The sequence below is a fragment of the Leptonychotes weddellii genome, chromosome 9 (genome assembly GCF_054177405.1).
Source record: "Leptonychotes weddellii isolate Sample4059 chromosome 9, ASM5417740v2, whole genome shotgun sequence".
Classification (NCBI taxonomy): Eukaryota; Metazoa; Chordata; class Mammalia; order Carnivora; family Phocidae; genus Leptonychotes; species Leptonychotes weddellii.
The window spans coordinates 84696638-84716042 of NC_138377.1; positions in this window are offsets into that span (position 1 = coordinate 84696638).

The window sequence follows — 19405 nt, forward strand, 5'->3', positions numbered from 1 at the left end:
TTGACAAGGATAGGATCACCATGAAAACAACTCACCCTAGCAGCTGTCAGGCTCTCCTGTGCAAATGCACTATGTTGCTGAAACTCTGTCTCTGACCTTGTTTCACACGACTTTCAACTCTTCCAGATTGTTTCAATTTACATAAGTCCACCCACTAATTTCTACCCATGTATGTAGTTTCAATCTTTCAGTCCATAGCTCATGTTCAATTTTGCTATTGTGCATGAACATGGACCCCCCCCCCAAAGGAGCCTCAAACCCATTTAGCTATTGGATTATTACACAGAAGAGAAAAATGAACACTGAATTCACAAGCATATTAGCTTTTTACAAATCAGATCAACCCTGGCAGTGAAGTCTCACCACCCATCTCTCGGTTCCTTAATGCTACAAGCAAATCTGTCCCTGTGGGCAGACCCTAAACATGAGAGAAATCAACACAGTTGCACTAATACAATCACAATGTCAATAATTTATAACATGAGGAAAAGGATTGGCAAACTACATTTTAATTTAATGGGTTCTTCTAACATTACTTATGTGATACTTTAAAAATATTTCACTAATTAGGGGCACCTGGGTGGCTCAGTCGTTAAGCGTCTGCCTTCAGCTCAGGTCATGATCCCAGGATTCTGGGATCCAGCCCCTCATCGGGCTCCCTGCTCAGCGGGAAGCCTGCTTCTCCTTCTCACACTCCCCTTGCTTGTGTTCCCTCTCTCCTTGTCTCTCTGTCAAATAAATAAATAAAATCTTTAAAAACATTTTTTTTCACTAATTAATCTGGGCAAGATGGTTTTAATAAATTATAATCAAATACATTATGGTATAATCCTTTCCTCTCAGCAATACTTTTTCCTATCCCATTGGACATTTATAAAAACATCCCCTGGGGTTAGATATATTCATGCATTCCAAATTTACCAAGCTATGTAAGTGTCTTTAAGTCATAATGGTTCAATATGTTACCAAATGAAACAAGTTACACAGTAAAATCGGGTATCTGAAAACAATACTGTGTGTTTGTAAATTTCATGTATGCTTTGAAATTGCAACAAATGCAGAGGTAGAGAGTAGTTTATTAACTCAAAGCATATTAAATTCTGGAGCACTGTTGGGTAATTTCAGGAGCTATATAGTGCTAAAGATGCGATATCATGTTACATTTGTGGAAAATTAAAAGTAAAGGTCCTAATAGCATTAAAGATTCAAAAGGAAGGGTTTTTTTTTTTTCTTATCATTTGTTTTATGGCAGGCCTCAATTCAGTTTTGTCTGGCTTTTTTTAAAGCAACAGTTCTAATGATAAATCTAACTTTAAAAGACATAAGACAGATTCAATCCTTTGGCATTCTGAAGTCATCCTGGTTCTCTAACAAATTGGATGTTTGGGGAGGAAGGCCTGTAAGTCTTAGAGACCACCACGCTGCTATGTTAAAAAAAAAAAATCTTACACTGATATTGCCCATTACAAAGTACTCCCACATGTGACAGCCTATCTGATCACTTAAAGTCCATCAGGATTGACATTACCCCAATTTTATAGTTGAGAAAATAAATTCTAGAGAAGCTTGGACTTGCTGTTGCTGGAAAGCTTCCAATGTTATCTTCAGTTTTTATAACATCACACTTTTGCAACAATTGGAGTAAAGAGAGCATGATCTGTTTCTGTTTGCATCACTGGGGCACAGAGCAGAGGGCCAGCAGTTTAATTTATGTTTGATAAATAAATAATGGGTGACACGGCCTAGTGCCCGAGTTATCCTTGGGCTGTATGGGTAAAGGATGACGTGGCTACTCTTTGACAGGGAATGGATGCTTTCAGCTCACTGAAGTGGCACTCAAGCTCCCAAGGTCTGATCAACTGAGTCCTAAAACATGAACACCTAAGGGACCAGTTGTAAGCCATTTAAAAAATGTCCAACTCTACTGAGAAATCTATAAAGAATGTATCCTAGAGGTCCAGGTAAAATTAAGAGAAAAACAACCCCTGTAATTTGGGTGGACATACCTACCAAGTCAAAAAATAATCTGCCTATGAATTAACAACTTCAGTGTCTAGCATTTCTTAAAAAAAAAAAAAAAAAAAGCCACTGGATGTCAGTTATATTCAAAATGAATTTTTGAAGAATAAAATAAAAAGAAGCCACTAAACAACCCAAACCTGGAATTGAATTGAAATTTGATCCATTCAGATGTGTTGTTTTTGTTCATTAGTAACTGCAGAAATATTTAGATCTCAGGATAATTTCTATTTTTCTCATAAGGTGCATTCAATATTATGGGTCTCATTAAAATGTTTCTAAATTTTTCTACACATATATTCACTAAAACAATATAATGTAAATACTTAATAATTCAGTAGAAATACTTTTCTCTAGTAACTGTGAATTTGAGTGAAATTTAAATGCCATCTAAAAGGCAGAGTGGGCTGCCTGCCAATCGCATGCCTTATGACATGCATCACAACTCATGCTTGTAGATCAGAAGGACACCTAATTTTTCCTGCTCACTTCTGTAACATGCATTCTAGTTTACTACTACGAACCAGGAACGAGTAGAGAGAAGGTGTAATGGGCTAAAAACTCAAAAAACAAAACACAGCTAAGGCAAATGGCCAGAAGAGTTGAGGCCATGAAATTGCCTGCTTTCTGTCAGAGGCTAGGAGACTTTTCTTTCTCATCAATATCAGCCTGTTTTGCTCACAGGTGGAGGAAGGCATTTAGGGGTAAAATCACACACAGGTTACTACTGGAAGAATAAGCTATCATTCCAGAGAAGAAAATGTAAGGAAGATCCATCATGGCAAAGACCACATATGCAATAATGATAATGAATACCTATCAATGTCCTCATCATCACCTATTCAACTTGTTACCATGTACAACAATAGGTTCAAGTACTTTGGACTCACCCTCACAAGATCTCCATGAGCCAGATACTCTTATAAACTTTAGTTCACAGATGAGAAAATCAGGACCTGAAGAAGTTTTAAGTAAGTGGCCCAAGTTTACTACACTAGTAACATCAGAGATTCCTCTTACCCCCCAGCCCCAATCTTCCCAAATGGAAAGAGTAGAAATGTGAGTGGCCTTGAAATGAGGACATGAGTAGCATTTGGATAAGGGGATAGAATGGTACAGGAGAAAGGAAAAAGAACATAGTAATGAAAAGAGGAGAAAACAAGCCAGATTTGTAGTATAATTAGGAAACCAACAGGGTCAGTGGAGCATTTGTATTGAGGAATGGTGGGAGGAGAGCTGAACATAGATTGGGGACAAATTAGTCAAAGGTATTTGAGTACTAGGCTAAACCTGGGTCAGCTGGAAGCCATTGACCATTTTTGACCAGAGAGTCCAATGCTTGATTAAATAATACTGTGTCCTAGGAAAAGAAATCACGCAGGCTCACCAAAATTTAGACCTAAAATGAATCTTCGAGATCATTTGGTTAAACACCTTCAATTTAGGGATTAGACTCTCAGATATGAGCTGAGGATCCCTGCTATCTGCTTCCAGAATTAATTTAAAAAAATCAAGATAAGTGGGGGTGCCTGGGTGGCTCAGTTGTTAAGCATCTGCCTTCAGCTCAGGTCATGATCCCAGGGTCCCGGGATCCAGCCCCGCACGGGGGTCCCTGTTCAGCAAGGAGCCTGCTTCTCCCTCTCCCACTCCCCCCTGCTTGTGTTCCCTCTCTAGTTGTCTCTCCCTCTCTGTCAAATAAAATCTTTTAAAAAATAAATTAAAAAATCAAGTGAACATTTTATATGTAGCTGAGTAAAGAAAGAAACAATAGATACATTTTGAACATTATCCTTTTAATCACTGTTAAGACATTTTGTTCCCTGTGAATCTGTGATCTTCTAAAATAGGTCCCTAACCTTTTGGTAGGAAATTTCGAAATATCTACATTTAGTGAAAAGCAATTATTTTAAGTGATAACCAGCCAGAGAAAACATGAAAGGGAAAGGAAAAAGGAAAGTCATGCCCCTCCCCGCCCACACACACACACACCATGACCCTCCTTTCCCCAAAGATTCCCAGAAGGCTGCTTTTCCATATCTGCTTGCTGACATTCTATGGCTTTCAGGCTATACCACAAAGCTTTTTGGGCAAGGAGCACAGAGAATATAGACAAGAACATGACTTGAATCACCTTCCACAGGGAATTACTTCCCCTCACAGACCTCTCACTCTGTGTTTTCTCAATAATCAGTTACAACCTATCACCATTCCCCTTCTAGTTTCTGACCACTGACTTCTGGAATTTCCAGGGACATGATACTGCAACAGGCACTTACACTTGTGGAGGCTGCCAGAAACAGTCCCCACAGTGCAGTGCTCCATGTCTGAGAACTGAATTTTGCTTTCCTTTTTTTTTTTTTTTTTAAGATTTTATTTATTTGACAGACAGCGAGAGAGGGAACACAAGCAGGGGGAGTGGGAGAGGGAGAAGCAGGCTCCCCACTGAGCAGGGAGCCCGACGCAGGACTCGATCCCAGGACCCTGAGATCATGACCTGAGCCGAAGGCAGACGTTTAACGACTGAGCCACCCAGGCGCCCCATCTTTTTTTTTTTTAAGATTTATTTACTTGAGGGGGGAGGGGCGGAGCAGAGGGAGAGGGATGGACAGTGTCTTTTTTTTTTTTTTCCAGATTTTATTTATTTGAGAGAGACAGATAGTAAGAGAGAGTATAAGCAGGGGTAAAACGGGGAAGCAGGTTCCCCACAGAGCAGGGAGCCCAACGTGGGGCTCAATTCCAGGACCCTGGGATCACGACCCAAATGGAAGGCAGATACTCAACTGACGGAGCTGCCCAGGTGTCCCTGAATTTTGGTTTCATGTACTGTTTGATACATATGGTGGGAAGCAAATGCATCCTTGAGGGACCTGCTAAATCCTCCCATCTTCCAGAAAGACTTCTCCTCCTGCAGACTCCTTCAAACACAGAAATTTTATTTCTAAAGTGCAAAAATGGGAATACCATGATTGACAAGTTCAAGTTTTCCTACATAGTTCAGAAAAGAATAAAAATGGTGTTGAATACATGCATCACACATGCAAGACTAATAGATAATAGAGATATATAAATAAAAATTCTGAAGGCTATCCAATTTCAAAACAAAATAGACTGATTTTACTATGTTTCTCTTTGTTATATTCCTCTTCCTGAATCACCTTCAGACCTTTAAGAAATATTGCAAAAAATGTTTCTGTCTCCTAAGGTATGTTCTCCAGACTAACTTTGGTTCTTTTGAAAGGCATTTGAACCAATTGCTTAGTGGTTTTTAGTTAATAAAACTATATTGCATATTTGAAAGTTAATAGGAGTATATCCTCAAAGGTCTCATCACAAGAAAAAAATATGTAATTATGTGGCAATGGATTTGAAGACTAGACTTAACTATGGTGATCATTTCACAATATACACAAATGTCAAATCATTATTTGGTATACACTTGCAACTAATGTTATATATCCATTATCTTTCAAATAGTCTTTTGCATGAGCATTTTCTCTTGTTTCACATATAATCACCAAAAAAAGTTTGTTGTCATCACTATTTGATTTCTTCATCAGTTAACTCAGTGCTTTGGGTTATGTTTTGCTGATCTGCATCCATATGTGGAATGGGTAGACATTTTTCTGTGGACCTCTCCACAGAGTGAGCGTCCAGGGCCAAAGGATGGTTGTTACATGTTGTGCTCACACACACTCAGTTAAAGACAGCTTATGTAAAACAGAGCACAGATGTTTTATTTAAAAAACCAAGATGAGAGAAGTATTACAACCAATTCCACCCTCACTTATTCTCCTACCTTCCTTCTAGTCCAAGTCTATCAGTGTTGAACATGTATTTGTGTCTTATGGTTTACCATTTATTTTCAGTTCTTCATATAAACTAATTTTTTCTTTTATTTTTTAAGATTTTATTTATTTGAGAGCGAGAGGGAGACAGAGAACAAGCATGAGGTGAGGAGGGGCAGAGGGAGAGGGAGAAGCAGACTCCCAACTGAGCAGGGAGCCTATCCCAGGACCATGGGATCATGATCTGAGCCAAAGGCAGGTGCTTAACTCTCTGAGCCACCCAGTCGCCCCCACTAATTTCTCCTTCTTTTTTTAAGTATTTATCTGAGAATCACTCTCTCCCCACAAATGAAATTTCTCACAGCATTACATAAGGGCTACCTTGACTTAGTGACTTTTTGCACATGGTTTCTTATTTAATTCTTAAAAAAACTTTTAAAAAGAACTTAAAGTCATATAATTCAATCTGGGAACATGCAACAATATATTCACAAACTTTGATCAATTCCACTCTTGGAAATTTATCCCAAGAATCAAAAGATATGTGGCATTTTTAGGCATTAAGTATTAATAACATCAACTTTTAAAAGGACCGCAATGTCCAGTTATCTGTAGGTTAAATAAGTTCTAATATATCTGTATAATGTAGCACTGCATGCAATGCTCATTACAATGTCAAAGATCAAAGGAAAGACATAAAATTATGTGCATTATGATGTAAACTTGGATATATTTATATGTGGATATGTACACCAAATGGCTAAAATGTGTATCACTAAATGATGGGCTTATACATGCTTTTTTTTTTCCCTTTATCATTTTACCCTTTAAGTGAGATATACATGTGCATATGTGTATCACATACATACACACACTTATGTAGATACATATACATGTGCATATGTGTATACACACACATATATATAATTTGTACCAGAGTACTCACCCAAATTTTACTTTTAAATCAAGAAAAATAGAACTTACATTACTATTTGCATATAACCCAGCAATTCCACTCCTAGGTGTGTGTCTGAGAAATAAAAAACACATCTACATGAAAACTTATACACAAATAGTTGTAGCAGTATTATTCATAATGGCCAAAAGGGGGAAATAACCCACATGTCCACCTGACAAATGAATCAACAAAATGTGGTATCCATACAATGGAATATTTTTTGGCTATAAAATGGGATGTAGTGCTGATATATGCCACAATATGGATGGACCTTGAAAACATTATGCCAAGCCAAAGGAGCCACCAGTCATAAACACCTTGTATTATTCTATTTATATTAAATATCAAGAATATGCTCATCTATAGAGACAGAAAGTATATTAGTGGCTGCTCAGCGCTGGGAGGGACAGAGAGTCAGGGGCAGAGATAAATATGGGTTCTTTTGAAGTGACAAAAACTAAAACTGATGGTAGTGACAGATGCATATATCCAGGAATACACTAAAAATCATTGTATTGTACATTTTAAATGAGTGGATTATATGGTATATTAGCTCTCAAACGGTTTTAAAAAAGAAAGGAAAATAGCACTTGCACGGTTAACAGTTTTGTTTCCTTTGATAACAACTTTTGTCTACCTTCAGAAGAGTATTTTAGAAAAAAAAGAATCACAGGACTAAGCACTTAATTGACACAAAACAAGTACACACCCCTTGATTTATGGAAACTATGGAATCCTAACAAATCTCAATGCAGAGGCTACAGGCTGATACATTATGTATTCTGTATGTGAATATAAAATGAGTATGTTTATTTTAGCAGCATTTGCCTATGAAAATTTAGATCCCCTTTTCCCCTAACAAATACATATTTAGTCTGAGCTGTTGGTATTCCACACTAAGTCATTTAAAGCTAAATAGTCCAAACTTTGAGGCACTAAATTGGCAACATGATGAGTGTTTCCTGGGCCAGGAAGGCCTAATCACACCATTATACGTGGGGTGTGAGTTTCCAAGAAGAAATGGATGTTATTGTCAAACATCCAGCATCATGAAATGAGTAAATTTTCCTTAGACAAAAGAAGAGGAGACCTGCTTTACTCTCTAGCATCCAGGAAGAATGCTTCTGAGTATCCGTGGTGTAAGATGGTAGATATTACTCACTGATGAAGCTGAGATGTTCCTGACCACAGAGGAGCCTGCCAGCAGCTAGGTAGGAACTCTGGGGTCGGGTTCCTATCTGAGCGCCAAGAGAAACTAGTGTTAACAGCAATGAAATACACTTCCCCTACTTCGCTCTAGGTATCAACAATCATTCACTAAAATTTTATGACACACCACAGGCTCGGCAAAACATAGGATTTGGAGAAATTGAAGGACTTGTGTTCAACCTGTGAGTGAATTGATAGAGAGTAATATAACCCAGAAAAGCCCTTGGAGACAGTAAAAGGTGACCAGAAAATTCTAGAGATTTGGAATAAAAAAAGGACACAAAACTATAAAATAATTTCCAAATATAATGAAAGAGTAGATTTGCAGTACATATTCTGTACATATGTTTTGGGAATTTCCAGAGATACTTTTGGATAGAGGAATGGACTTCCTCCTGTGATCCAAAGGGAAAGGTCTGAAATCACCGTAACATAGGTATTTAAAAAGAAATGATCAAGGGCGCCTGGGTGGCTCAGTTGGTTAAGCGACTGCCTTTGGCTCAGGTCATGATCCTGGAGTCCTGGGATCGAGTCCCACGTCGGGCTCCCTGCTCAGCAGGGAGTCTGCCTCTCTCTCTGACCCTCCCCCCTCTCATGCTCTCTATCTCATTCTCTCTCTCAAATAAATAAATAAATAAATAATCTTTAAAAAAAATAATAAAAAAATAAATAAAAAGAAGTGATCAAATACTAAATCTCTAACACAGAAACAAATTTCCTTTGCTTAGAAAAAACCTACACAGAAATAACAAAATATTATGATTATATGTGAATTGTAAAGTAAGATTTCTCTTTTCTTACGCTAGCCAAGTTTTTCCAGTATGAATTTTAATAAAAGTCTGTTGTTCTTATAGTTATGAAACAGATTTATATTTAAAAAACATTTTTCAAGTATACAACATGATATTTTGATATACATATACATAGTAAAATTATTACTACAATCAAGCTAATTAACATTTTCATGACTTCATAGAATTACAATTCTTGGGGAGCTAAGTGTGATAAGGGGCCCCTGAGATCTACTTTCTCAGCAAGCTTCCAATATGCAATCCATTGTTATTAACTATAGTCACCATGCCATGCATTAGATTTCTAGACTTATTAATTCTACCTAACTGCAGCTTCATACCCTTTGAACATCTCCCCATTTCACCTACCTCCTTGTCCCTGGTAACCACCATTGTACTCTCTGCCTTTATGTATTTAACTATTTTAAATTTCACCAATAAGTGAGATTATGCTGTATTTTTCTTTCTATGCCTGGATTATTTCACTGAGCACAATGTCTCCAGTTTCATTCATATTGTTAAAAATGGCAGGAACTTCTTTTTTAAGGCTGAATAATATTCCTCTGTGTGTGTGTACACCCACATATTTCTTTATCCATTCATCCATCAATAGACGCCTAGATTGTTTTTCCATCTTGGTTATTGTGAATAATACAGTAAATATAGAAGTGCAAATATCTATTTGAGGCACTGATTTTATTTACTGTCAACATATACCCAGAAGAGAGACTGCTAGATCATATGATAGTTCTGTTTTTAATTTTTTGAGAAACCTCCAGACTGTTTTCCATAACGGCTGCACCAGTTTACATTCCTACTGACAGGGCACAAGGTTGTTTCCCTTTCTCCACACCCTGACCAACACTTTTATTTATTTATTTTTTTTGATAGTAACAATCCTAACAAGTATAATGTTATACTTAAAAATCATATACTTTTTATATACAACATACTATAGATATTAAATTTGAATATATAATTATACCCCAGGTTAGAGAATAAAGTACCTCATTTAAATTTTGTAAGGTTTAACATTTAGAAGATTCATGTTTATATTGAGAATAAATCTGTCCTAGGTCTAAATCTGTCATCCATAGTTTATCTCAAACCAGGCAATAAGCCCTACTGCATTTGAAAACAAAATATCCTTCCTGAACCTGCTCTATTTCAAAATAATCCTTCATTTCTTTCAGATGCTCCTCAGATGGTATGGGTTAGAATTCCCTTATTCAAAGGTGATATTAAAATTATTTAACATAGTATATCACAGATACTGACCAATCAAAACCAGAAGCCAGTTAATGAGAAAACATGCAGATCCATCAGAACACATGCCAAAGCAATCAGAATGGACAGAGGTGAGGCTGTAACAGGGTCCTAGAAGTCTCCCTACCGTGCCAGGCATAACCTCATCAGCTGTTAAATCCAGAGATTCACAGAAAGGGCAGGATGCTTGAGGTAGCAACTAATAACCAATATGTGTGAAAGGATCTGAGTATTCTAACTTTGATAGCCATAACAATGTGCATGGCTGATTATCAGTCCTGCCTTCACTTTACTTTTTTCTGATGTCTTCTAAGGTGTTCTAGGTTCTTTTTTAAATATTGTGACAAACAAGCAAATGAATACTGTAACAACAGAGTTATGATTAAAGTGATTGCTAACGTTGCAGAAAGGATAAAGGTGGGGTCTAAGTGGCTTTTTTATAAGATGTCAGTGAGAAACATGCTGACTAACCTCTACAACCCTGGAAAATTTCAGGCTTTGGAGATATCCAGGGTATCTGAAGGTGGGAGGTGGGGGAGGCACAACTGTGAAAATGAGGAATTATTTGGCAGTCTGTACAAGAGCAATTGGGCACCGTGTCTCCTTCCCTGACCCCATGCAACCAAACAATCTATTCTTTGTTCAATCCCTCCCGGAAGAGGACATATTTATCCTCTGGGTAAAGAGAGTCCAAGAATTTCAGAATCCAGGGTCAGTGAGACACAGTAAATATTGGGGTGAGGTACCATACTAGAAACAGGAAGATTTAGTTAAAGTACTAGATCTAATACTCCCACACATACCCAAGTTCTGAAATAGTCAGAGATAGGCCTTTGGACTGTTAGTCTCTAGAGAAAATGTTGTCAGGAATAGAAAATGCTACAACTACTTTATGAAATCATTTGGCAATTTCTTAAAAGAATCAAATATACATTTATTTGATCCAGCCATTCTATTCCTGGGTCCCAAAAGAGAAGCAGCATGTGTTCATACAAAGACTCATATGTGAATGTTCATAGCAACCTTATCCGTAGTAGCCAAAAACTGGTCTAAATCTGTCATCCATAGTTTATCTCAAACCAGGCAATAAGCCTTACTGCATTTGAAAACAAAATATCCTTCCTAAACCTGCTCTACTTCAAAATAATCCTTCATTTCTTTCAGACACTCCTCAGATGATATGGGTTAGAACACTCTGAATGTCCATGAAGAAGTGAACAGAGCAACTGTAACATATCTATACAATGGACTCAGGAACAGTAAGAAATGAACTATTGGTACATGGAACAACATAGATGACTATCAATAATTATGCTGGGTGGGAAAAAAAGCTACACAAAAAAGGAGTACATTCTGTGCTCCCTTTGGCAGCACATAATACTAAAACTGGAACAAAAAAGGAATAATTCTGTACATATGTGGGCGGGGAACAAGAGAGAACAGAAGCTAAGGATTACAGAGGGGCATGAACAAACTTTGGAAGGTGACAGGTATGTTCGCTATCTTTGTTATGCCAACATCACAAATGTGTATATATCTAAAACATTAAATTGTGAACTTTAAATATACACATTTATCATACATTTTAAGTACACACATTATCGTATATCAGCTGTAGCTGATAATAATATAGCTCAAATAAATAAGAGTGAAAAGACAGGGGTCCCTCTAGACCTTTACATCTTTAAAATTTGGATGATTCTTTTTAATCATCATAGACCTAGAATGTCCTCTTTAAATTACAAGTGGATAAGATGATGATCTTGAGGTCACTGGCATTGTTATTTTTCAAATTATTACAGAAATCATTTTTATAGTTATATTATTATTTATGCTTTGGCTTTAAAGTAAAACTTTCTCAACAATGGACACCAGTAGCCAATAACAAACTACAAGTTTTTAATATAATTAAAAAAATAAACTGAGACATCAAAATATAAAATTTTCAAGTACAGAAATGATAGCTTTGCCTTTGTTATATGTAGATAATTTGAGCACGATAATGATTATGTCCAAAAGTGTTTACCTTCATTTAAATGTTTTGATTCCTTTTATGAAGAGGGAACCTAAATTTGATGTATTTGTTTTGTGTCTGATTTAAAGTAAACACAGGTGTATAGTATTTGATATACTAGTTAATCATTTCTGCTGGATGATGCGAAGATAACTTTTATATATTCATTTGGAGAAGGTTGAAAACATCCCTGTGGGTGCAGCATAATTCAGTTCCTTTATCACTTTATCAATTTCATTTTTCATTTTTAATAATTTATCATTGAGTTTGTATATCATCTTTACCATATGCCTGGTATGCTTCTATTTTTACATTACCCCAGGCTGCTTTTTTTTTTTTTAAAGATTTTCCTTTTTTTTTTTAAAGATTTTATTTACTTTTTTTTTTTTTTTTTTAAGATTTTATTTAGTTATTTGACAGAGATAGAGACAGCGAGAGAGGGAACACAAGCAGAGGGAGTGGGAGAGAAGCAGGCTTCCCGCTGAGCAGGGAGCCCGATGTGGGGCTCGATCGCAGGAGCCTGGGATCATGACCTGAGCCGAAGGCAGACGCTTAACGACTGAGCGACCCAGGGGCCCTAAAGATTTTATTTACTTGACAGAGAGACAGACAGCGAGAGCAGGAACACAAGTAGGGGGAGTGGGAGAGGGAGAAGCAAACTTCCTGGCAAGCAGGGAGCCTGATGTGGGGCTCAATCCCAGGACCCTGGGATCATGACCTGAGCCAAAGGCAGACATTTAATGACTGAGCCACCCAGGCGCCCCAGGCTTTTCATACGCTCTCTAGGGTCATAATTTAACCCGGAGTTTAGTGCTGGTTGCATATTACAATCACCTATTAAAACCACGATGCCCAGACCTATTTGCAGAGATTCTGATTTAATGGTCTCAGGGAAGGCCCTGGTATAGCTATTTTTTTTTTTTTTAAAAAAACACCACAGGCAACTCTAATGTGCAGCCAATGCCAAGACCAACTGACTTAACACCCCTCTTAGATCGTGTTTCTTAAACTTGTTTGAATATAACAACATTCAAAGGAGGTTTTTTTGTTTTCTTTAAAGACACTGCAGAAGAACTGTCTAGCCAGTGTGAGAACAAAAAGACTAGCCACAAGCTGGAAGAAAATTTTTGCAAAAGACACGTCTGAGAAAGAACTGTTATCCAAAATATGCAAAGGACTCTTTATCTTTATTTAAATTCAATTAACATATTATGTATTATTGGTTTAAGAGGTTGAAGTCAGTGATTCATTAGTCTTATATAATACCCAGTGCTCATTACGTCATGTGCCCTCCTTAATGTCCATCACCCAGTTACCTCATCCCCCCAGCCCCTCCCCTCCAGCAACCCTTAGTTTGTTTCCTATGCTTAAGAGTCTCCCCCTCTGATTTCACCTTGTTTTATTTTGTCCTCTCTTCCCCTATGATCCTGTTTTGTTTCTTAAATTCCATATATCAGCAAGATGATACGATAATTGTCTTTCTCTGATTGACTTATTTTGCTTAGCATAATACCCTCTAGTTCAATCCAAGTCGTTGCAAATGGCAAGATTTCACTTCTTTTTTCTTTTTGGTGGCTGAGTAGTATTCCATTGTGTATATATATACCACATCTTCTTTATCCATTCATCTGTCGATGGACGTCTGGGCTCTTACCATAGTTTGGCTATTGTGGACATTACTGCTATAAACATTGAGGTGCAGGTGCCCCTTTGGATCACTACATTTGTATCTTTGGGGTAAGTACCCAGTAGTGCAATTGTTGGGTCATAGGGTAGCCCTATTTTCAACTTTTTGAGGAACCTCCATTCTGTTTTCCAGACTGGCTGCACCAGCTTGCATTCCCACCAACAGTATAGGAGGGTTCCCCTTTCTCCACATCCTCGCCAACATCTGTCATTTCCCGACTTGTCAATTTTAGCCACTCTGACTGCTGTGAGGTGGTATCTCATTGTGATTTTGATTTACATTTCCCTGATGCTGAGTGATGTTGAGTACTTTTTTTCATGTGTCTGTTGGCCATTTGTATACCTGCTTTACAGAAATGTCTGTTCATGACTTCTGCCCATTTCTTGATTGGATTCTTTGTTCTTTGGGTGTTGAGTTTGATGAGTTCTTTATAGATTTTGGATACTAGCCCTTTATCTGATATGTCATTTGCAAATATCTTCTCCCATTCTGTCGGTTGTCTTTTGGTTTTGTCGACTGTTTCCTTTCCTGTGCAAAAGTTTTTAGCTTGATGAAGTCCCAATAGTTCATTTTTGCCTTTGATTCCCTTGCCTTTGGCGATGTTTCTAGGAAGAAGTTGCTGCGGCTGAGGTTGAAAAGGTTGCTGCCTGTGTTCTCCTCCAGGATTTTGATGGATTCCTGTCTCACATTTAGGTCTTTCATCCATTTGAGGTTATCTTTGAGTATGGTGTAAGAGAATGGTCCAGTTTCATTCTTCTGCATGTGGCTGTCCAATTTTCCCAGCACCATTTATTGAAGAGACTGTTCTTTTTCCATTGCATATTCTTTTCTGCTGTGTTGAAGATTAGTTGACCATAGAGTTGAGGGTCCATTTCTGGGCTCTCTATCCTGTTCCATTGATCTATGTGTCTGTTTTTGTGCCAGTACCATACTGTCTTGATGACGACAGCTTTGTAATAGAGCTTGAAGACAGACGTTATGATGCTGCCTGCACTGGCTTTCTTTTTTAACATTCCTCCAGCTCTTTGGGGTCTTTTCTGGTTCCATTAGGATTATTTGTTCCAGCTCTGTGAAAAACGTCGATGGCATTTTGATAAGGATTGCATTGAATGTGTAGATTGCTCTGGGTAGCACAGACATTTTAACAATATTTATTCTTCCAATCCATGAACATGGAATATTTTTCCATCTCTTTGTGTCTTCCTCAATTTCTTTCATAAGTGTTCTGTAGATGATGGAATCTTATTCAGTGCTAAAAATAAATGAATTATCAAGACATGAAAGACATGGAGGAATCTTGAAAGCTTATTATTAAGTGAAAGAGCCAATCTGAAAAGGCTACATCCTGTGTGATTCCACTCATGACATTCCAGAGAAGGCAAAACTATGGAAACAATAAGAAGTACCGTCGTTGCCAAGAGTTATGGGGGAGGGAGAGATTAATAGGAAGAACACAGAGGATTGTTAGGGCAATGAAATTACTATATTATAATAACAATAGATACGTGTCATCATACATCTTTTTTTTCAAACCCATAGAATGCACTACACCAAGAGTGAACTGTAATGTCAACTATGGGCTTTGAGTGGTAATGAAATATTAATGTAGGTTCCTCAGCTGTAACAAATGCACTACAGTAAGGACTGCTGATAATGAGGAAGGCTGTGTGTGTGCTGGGGCAGGGGGCATATGGGAAATCCCTGCACATTCCACTCAGTTTGCTGTGCATCTAAAACTGCTCTAAAAAAAAAAATAATAATAATAATAATAATAATAAAAGTTTATTTTTTAAACAACTTAATTTCTGAATTTCAATGTCTCAAACCAGACCTCCAGAATCAAGAGCTCCAGGGAAGAAAGATCAAGAGGCCCAGAATGAGAAACACTATTTCACAAGACTCCAAGTACATTGTAAGAAACCTCAAAAAGTATGAGAAAGAAAAAAAAATTAAATAAACATGTATTGGGGCCTTTGAATCTCCTAACTCATCATCCCCACTTCCAACGTATCACCCAGTTTCTAATTTTACTTGCTAAGTATCTTTGAAATACCTCTACTTATTTCCATCACTCCTCATTGTTACTTCAGTCCAAACTCTTAACATCAAGGGTCAATGCTACTGTAACAGCCTCCCATGGGAGTTTTGGTTTCCACTCCTGCCTCCCTCCAACATTAGAGCCAAAGTTATTGTTTGGATCATCAATCTGATCGTGTCACTCGGGTCTTACAATATTTCCCACAGCTTCTAGGATAAACACAAACCTTTAACACAGCCTCAAACCCTTTGTGGTCTGACTTACACCTTCCTTTCCAGCCTCACCCTAGGCTTACCCTTCCCTTTACTCCATTGCTTCTGGCCATAAAGAGCATTCTTTCAAGTCTTTCTGTACTGGTTAAGTCCCCTCTTGCCACAGGCCACTTACAGAGGCTGAGCCCTCTGCCCGGAATGCTCTTCTACTCTGACTTTATCTAGTTAATTCCTATGCATTTGTGAGATTCCTGTCAACTGCCAAGTCCTATAGCATTCTCTAAGCTAAGGCCAATCTCTCCATTTCAGTCTTAGCATCATCCACAGCTCCTTCCTGGAACATACCATGGTTGTAACACCACATTTATATGCTGATTTCATTGTTGTTTTCCCCACCTCCCCAACACTCATTTGACAATGAACTCAATGGGGATGAGACATTAGTTTTGCTCTCTGAAACCAGACTGCCTGAGTTCAAACTTCAGCTCACTGATTTGGTGACTTTAGGCAAGTTATTTGTCCTCTCATGCCTCAGTTTACTCATCTGCAAAATAAGGCCCATACTAATACCTATCTCACCGGGTTGGTTTATTATTCAATTTATACTGAGAATGCTGAGTAACAGAGCTTATTTCTTTCACATTATTTTGCACACCTCTTAGCACAATACCTAGACAGAACAGTGGCCCCTCATCTCAGGCACCTGTGAATATGTTACTTTACAGAAGGTAGAGCTGGCAGAGGGGACTTCTGATATGATTAAGTTCCAGACTTTCAGATAGGAAGATTATTTTGGATTATCCAGGTGGACCCAATCCAATCACATGATTTATTAAAAGAAGAGGAGTAAAATAGTGAAGTCACATGGAGGAAAGAGGAGAGATTCAATGTGTGAGAGGAACTCAACCTGCCATTCCTGCCTTTGAAGATGGAAGAAAGGGGCCATCAGCCAAGAAATACAGGTGGCTTCTAGAAGCTGGGGACAGACTCCAGATGATACGCAGCAAAGAAATGAAAACCATTATAGCAGAATTAGTCAAATATTTGTATAGTTATTAAGCTTTCAGATCAGCAATGTAATACCTAACAAAAAGTTAGCAGACTTTTTCATATCTTGTCTCTTTTCCTTTCTGAGAATTGTGGTTTTTAAAAACACAACTTATATTTGCAGTCCCATAACTGCAAATAAATAAATTCTGAAAACAACCTAAATGAGCAGAGAATGGAGTCTCCCCTAGAACTTGCAGAGAGGAACACAGCCTGCTGACATCTTGATTTTAGCCCATGAGCCCCTCCCAGGCTTCTGACCTACAAAACTGTAAATAATGTTTCTTCTGTTTGAGCCACTAAGTTTGCAATAATTCGTATTGATAGCAATAGGAAATTAACACACAGGCACACAGTAGATAGTAATAAGATTTTAAAAATTCCTACCTGTGCTGAAATACTGGAAATGTAAAATGTTTTACCTATTATTTCATGTAATTCTCACAGATACTTTGTCAATTTGGTGTTAATTTCTCCATTTTTCTAAAAGATGTATTTATTTAAAAGAGAGCTCATGCAGGAGCAGGAGAGAGGGGCAGAGGGCGAGGGAGAGAGAATCTCTAGCCGACTCCCCACTGAGCAAGGAGCCCGAAGTGGGGCTCAGTCCCAGGACCCGGAGATCATGACCTGAGGTGAAACCAAGAGTTGGATGCCCAACAGACTAAGCCACCAGGCACCCCAATTTCTCCATTTTTGAGAAAACATAACTAAGGCTAAAAGTATTTTATCAGAACTCACCCAGTTTTTGTCCTGACTTGTCTGACTCCAAAGCTGAAATTTTCCTCTACCACACTGCATCTCTACAGTGCAAATCACTTTGTATTTACATTATCTCCTCAGTCCCTCCCTTGTTAATCTAAAATCTTTGAGGTCTGCAGAATGAAAGAAAATGTATTTTATAAAACATGTGCTACCAAGCTAAAAATAGCTTATGTAACAGCAACAACTAAAATTCATTAAACACTTACAACTAAAATTTATTAAGCCTGGTACCATTCTGAACACCCTATATTTGTTAACTCATTTAGCCCCGATACCACTTTAGCAGCAATTACTCCGATTTACTCCCCACTGTCATTTTTTTGCTCAAGAGCACTTAGTTCTTTTCACATTTGTAGAATCACGTTAAGCTAAACCTTTGATACCATTATAGAAGAATTAGTCAAATATTTGTATAGTTATTAAGCTTTCAGATCAGCAATGTAATACCTAACAAAAAGTTAGCAGACTTTTTCATATCTTGTCTCTTTTCCTTTCTGAGAATTGTGGTTTTTAAAAACACAACTTATATTTGAATAATAAAGTGAAATAAGTTTAAATGGCAACAGATGTCTATAGAAGAGATATGTCATCCAGATGTAAGGCTCCCTGGGAAGACATTAAACTTGTAAATGTTTAGTCACAACTTAAGGTGTTAATTGGTACAGCAAAGAATTCTTTCAAGCACAAGTGTTTTTATTACTTTGCACTTGTATATTAAAATAGCAATTATTATAGAAAATGAACACATAGTTTTATTGGTATGCATTTAAACTATACCAAATTGTAAAAGTTCTTTTAATATTCTCATACTGCTGACCTTTGACTTTGTTATTTTTAACATACTATCTATGAACTTAGGGGCATTTGTATCATTACATTTGAAATGCATTATTTCCATATGTATGCATACAGATAATCAGCCTAAAAATCTGCCCATCTCACTTAGAGTGGAGACCAGAGTTACCAACATTGACTATAAAAAAAAAAAAGGCGCTTTACCTCAAATATTTTCTGCCAATATTCTTTCTCCCAATTATTCTACATTCAGTAACACTCATTTCCTCCTCTTTTTCACATACCTTTTTTGTTCCTGGTTTCCTTTACCTAACCTGACTGTCCTTTTCTCTACTTGACAAATCAGAGCTCAGTGTTCTTGATCCAACTTGAATGCTGCATTGTAGGGGAAAATGTCTAGGCACTTACCACGTTTATCTGTTTATATGTCTCCACCAAGTGAGCATCTACAAGTCAGGGACCAAGAATCAGTCACTTCTGAATCCCTAGAATCTGCAGTTTCTTATACATACATAGTGTATACTTAACACAAATATTAAGTAAGTGATTTGTGGAAGAATTAAAGTGTATAAATGTATTTATTCATTCATACTTTCATTCTTTCAATAGATATGCACTAAGTGCTTCTCAGATGCCAAGCAATTCATGGTTTACTAAAGATACCATGAAGATAATGGCATGGCCTTGACCTTAGGAGGTGGCCAGTCTTGGGAAATCCTAAGAAATCCTCACACAATGTGACAAGTTCCTTAATGGAGGCTTTCTAGTGTTTACTGGGAAAAGGAATTTATTTAAATCAAACTGACTCGGGAGGTGGGGTGG